Genomic DNA, 5,000 nt, shown 5'->3' on the forward strand with positions numbered 1-5,000 from the left:
GCGTCTCTTCAGCTGCGGAGACGTGGCGTCTCTTCAGCTGCGGAGACGCAGCGTCCCTTCAGCTGCGGAGACGTGGCGTCCCTTCAGCTGCGGAGACGCGCGGCGTCTCTTCAGCTGAAGACAGTGTCCTCAGAGAGTGACCAGTAAATATTCTCCTGTGATTTCACTCCTGCACACAGAGAGACATGGAAAACTTGAGAGCTCCTAGTTACGGTTGCTAAGCTATGATTGGACAGTTGCTGTTTGGAGGCGGGGCTTAATGAAGGGTCACTTATGACATTTGGTGTCTCATTATTACAAGATAAAGGTCTCTTAGAAAAAAAACAATCAATTGTGGCCCAATAATTGATCTGATGTTCTGATCAATCAGGATATTAAATCTTCAGAAGAATCACGTCGATCATTAAACTTCGGTCTGAAGTTTGAAAGCAGCTGATCGTTTCCTCTAAACTCTAAAAATCTGAATCATCAGTCCGACGCTTCAACTCAACAAACACCAGCAGGACGGACGTCCGTCTGTCTGCAGCTTCTCATCATGAAAGAAAAAACGTTTGTTTGTTCTTAAAGAACAGAACGGTGAGAACGTCACTACATGAAGAAGCACAACGTGAACTCAGTGTTCTCTTTTTGTTCTCTGGATGTTCTGGTTCCGTTGAAAATGTTTCGGAGCAGAATTCCTCCTCATGTTGACTTTAATTCTTGTTTTCACCAGACGGATTCATCAAAACTGAAAAACTAAGAATCAACTCTCAGTTTACGTTTTATCTCGTTTTAACGACGTTCTCAGCTCAGAGGAAGTGGAACGTTTAGAAAACATTTCTGACGTCTGTTTGTCTCAGCTGGAGATTTTTGATGTTAGCATGCAGGTTTTATTAGCATGTCAGCTAGCAAACCGCTAACGTTGATTGATTTTTTTTTTTAACTACTTGTACGAACATGAGCTTCATTTTACAGAAGAAAATAAACCTCAGACAGAAAAACAGAATGAAGTCAAACTGTTAAACGTTTCTTCAAAATGTTGCAAAGTAAAAATATTCTCCTTCAATTATTTTACTTAAAGGATCAAGTAATTTGTTCGACTCTTAACTCCAGCTGCACGATGAGCGTTAACATGCTAATGTTAGCATGCGTCAGATTGTTTTAGTCAGAATTGATGTCATTTAAATTCATCCTTGTTTTCATGTAAAGTTGAGACTTAAGGAACCTTTGAATCGTTCTCTTGATTTATCAGCTCTCGTTCCTACATGTTCAGATATTTCAGGACTTTAAACAAAAATAAACGACGCACAAACGAGCTAAAACTTGAATGAACATGAATTTGATTTTGTGTCTGGTGAAAACAGATGAATCAAAATTCAACGTATCAGCTGTTGTAGTTTCACTTAAAGAACGGTCCGAGTTCAATTTCACGAGAACATTTTGTTTTTTAATTTTAATTTTTTATCAAGTTTCTGTCAACATGCTAAAGATGCTAACGCTAACAAACTCTACAGTGTTGAATTAAAGGAACATTACGTGGATGCAGGCGGGTAAAGACTCGACGCTCCACTTTACTTGAACGGTTTCCTCTTTGAGCCAAAATGGCTGCCGAGCGGTGAAAAGAATCGTTTGCTACAGAACTTATGCAAGAACCTCCTCATGATCCACGTTCCACTAACTGTCCACGTGTGTGCAGAACTCTGTTCCTCATTATGTGTCTGTTAACGATGTATTTGCATATTTAACAAATGCGTGACGCTGCTCCTCCCTGATTGGCCACAAAGATACATTCCTGTGATGATGCTTAAGTCCAGCCAATCAGGAGAGGCGACGCCGCGGACAGAAACTCTTTATTTCTGTTTTACAGAAAGTTTATTTTATTCCTGAGGAGATCAGACATGATGATCCTGAAGATGTGAATGTTTTTTATAATAACGGACAGACGGACGTCAGGATTGACGAGAGAACACTTCCTGTCTGTACGTTAACACTTCCTGTCTGTACGTTAACACTGATGCTGGTAACTCTCAGTGGCTTTATTCCAGTGTATCAACGTAGAAACACTGCGTTTACGTCATAAATGATGACAGAACTTTGTCTTGTAACTAAAAAATCACTCTTTTAATTAAAATATGATGCTAACAACATTAGCTAGTGCTAACACAACTGTTATACTGTTAGCTAGCCAACAGTTTGTTCAGGTCTGTAACTACCTGCTCCTTCCTCTGCTCTGAATACAGATGAAGCAATAAATCAATTGATTAATTTGTTATCAAATATTCAATTAATTGCCTACTTTGATCATCGTTTCGAGTTAATTTGTAAGAAGAAATTGGGAAACGGTGTTCAGAGTTTTTCATCATTTTCTGACATTTTCTGGACCAAACAACTAATCAGTTAATTCAGAAAATGATCAACATATGAATCAATAATCAGTTAATAATCAGTTGCAGCTCTATATCTACAAACAGAAATTAAAAGAGTCGAGGCTAGCTAGTTAGCCAGCAGGTTATTAGCCAGTCAGAAAAAAACTACAGTTGTATTTACAGTAACAGATTGACCAAGAACAGATGAACAGTTAGCTAATGATTAGCTAGCTAACTAGCTTGCTGCCCGCCACAGTTACTGACACATTGTTAACCATTAGCATGACAAAGACCTTCGACAAACAGGAGGAATATTTTCATTTCAACACATTCTCACTTACACGCAGTGTTTGTTGTTGGAAATGTCTCTTTTTTTCCTGAAAGTTTGTTTTTATTCATTTTTCATCATATTCGTGACGTCTCCACAGTAAACACAGAGACAGCCTTTAGGTAATGCTACCTACTACCTAACTAGCTATGTAACTGTGTAGCAAGAATTTTAGCTGAGTCATTGCCATGCTAATGGCTAAGTTTTGATGAAAAGGTGGCCTGTCTGTTAGCTAACAGTGAGACACTTTCTAGTTAATGCCAGCTACTGTTTAACAAAAATATATTTTCAGACTATATTAATGCTACAAAGCCCTTTTTTCAAACAGTATTCCCAGAATGCAGTTTCTTTAGCCATTAGCATGACTCAGCTAAAATTGTAGTTGGTTAGCTTTAATCTATATTCTTATATTCTAAATTTCAAATTTTTGGACTGTTTTAAGTAATTTTAGAAATGAATTAACTGCAACAAGGAACAGTCGGTTAGCAGTACGGCTAAAGTTTGTAGCTAATAAGCACAAAAAGAGCAGTGACAAGCTAGCTAGCTAGCTAGCAACTCGACTCATTGAGGATTTTTCCATTTTCTAGCTAACGTTAGTAACAAACCTGAACACACTATAAACACATGATTTCAGTTTACGTTTGTTTATCTTAATCTCTAATCCCAGTTTTATTTTTTATTCATGTACGTTAACGTGTGACATTTTTCTGGATTAAAGCCACTGTTTCCTGTTACTGTCATGTGATGAACATCTGTACAGCTGTTCTCTGAGGGGTTTTTCTGTGTTTTGACCACTATCGAAGGAGAAGCACATACAGCTGTTAATGTAAATCATGTTACCGTCTGCTAACCGTTAGCCTGCTACTTTATACGCCATCGCGCTTCACAAAGATGCAGCTGTGACTAAAGTTTACCAGATAAGCAACTTAAATAGCAAAATACTCTGTTGTTCTCTTTGTTTTTGTGAATATGTACGTATGTAAATGACCTGATGTTCGTTTCCTGTGAGAAAAATAGAAGATGCCTTGAGACGTACAGAAGGTACAAACTCTTATCAATGCAACAGGAGGGACGGCGGCGTCTCAGACCTGAGAAGAAGTGCTTTTATATCTGATGTTTGACGCTTCAGGGACGAGTTTTCACACCTCGGCGTTTTCCTCTCCTACATCTGTCTGCACGAGGAAAAATATTTAGATGTATTTACAAGTTATTCCAGTCGCAGTTTGATAAAAGATGGCGGCTGAATTGATGAGAAGTTGTAAAAATTTAAAGTGACCCCGGATGTCGTCTCTTATTTCTTTGTTGTTTTTCACAGTTGACCGTTAAAAACAGAGAAGTGGAGGTTTGGAGAATCTGAGAGGAAAACGCTGCCGTCTGTTGAAACTCGTCCTGCTTTTAAAAACCTTTCATTGCCTTTTTTCTTCCTTCCATCAGCTCAAACACATTTAATGTGAAAAACTCTTAAAGTGCATTTATCCTGAATGAAAAAACGTTTCCTGTCATTTCTAAAAGTTTCTTCTGTATGTTTTCTTTTTTTTTTTACTTTTAGTTGGTAATAAACATTTAACAGTGAATCCATGAGAGCAGATTTGGGGCTCGTCGAAGCGTCTGAATGATGATGACGACGGGCTGCACATCGTCGTCTAGGTTTGTTCAGACATGCTAACGATGCTAATAAATGCTAACAGATGCTAACGTCACGTGAGACAAACGGCTTTAATTTTCACTGCGTGAAGAAAAAATAACATGAAAAGACTTTTTCTAAACAGAATGATGTCATGATGAAGCAGGAGGAAGACGAGGAGCTGAAGAATTTATTATCTTTGATGGAAAAAAATCTGCAACAAATTCTGAATTTCAAATAAAGTCAATTTAAAATCTTTTTGAAGCTCAATTTAAAGAAGAATTTAAATCTATTCAGATAAAAAGTCGTGAGACCTCTGGTGAGTACGGAGGATTTTTGTACGGAAATGTTGAATTATATAATTTATGAGTTTCTATATTTAGTTTTGGCTCCTCACAGACAGGACATATGGATCATTTCACATTATTATGAATTTTATGTGACAATAAGAAACAAATCTTGATATTCTGAGAATATTTATGATTAAGACATACTCAAAAAATAAAAACATGTTCACTGAAAAAAACACTTTTTTGGAATTCTCAGATAAAGATCTTGTGATTATTTTATTATTATTATTATTATTTTTTTATTAATTTAATTTAATTAATACATTTTTAGAGATTTTAAGATGTGTTTGTCACAAGATATTTTTATTGACTGAATTAATGTGATTCACTTCCTGCTCACAGAAAAACTGAAA

At 36.8% G+C, this 5,000-nt stretch overlaps 1 protein-coding gene across 1 annotated transcript in view; it reads left to right on the plus strand.

The window, feature by feature from the left end:
• The window catches only part of LOC146313644 (phosphatidylinositol 4-kinase beta-like), a 15,944-nt gene extending 15,866 nt beyond the window's left edge, over positions 1 to 78 (plus strand). The window contains exon 13 of the mRNA XM_084739569.1: positions 1 to 78. This exon is cut by the window's left edge and continues 942 nt beyond it. The gene's annotated coding sequence lies outside the window, so the exon portion shown is untranslated.
• The last annotated feature ends 4,922 nt before the right edge of the window (positions 79 to 5,000 follow it).

This window comes from Lutjanus erythropterus, chromosome 16 (genome assembly GCF_056507025.1).
Source record: "Lutjanus erythropterus isolate fLutEry1 chromosome 16, fLutEry1.hap2, whole genome shotgun sequence".
NCBI classification, from domain to species: Eukaryota; Metazoa; Chordata; class Actinopteri; order Lutjaniformes; family Lutjanidae; genus Lutjanus; species Lutjanus erythropterus.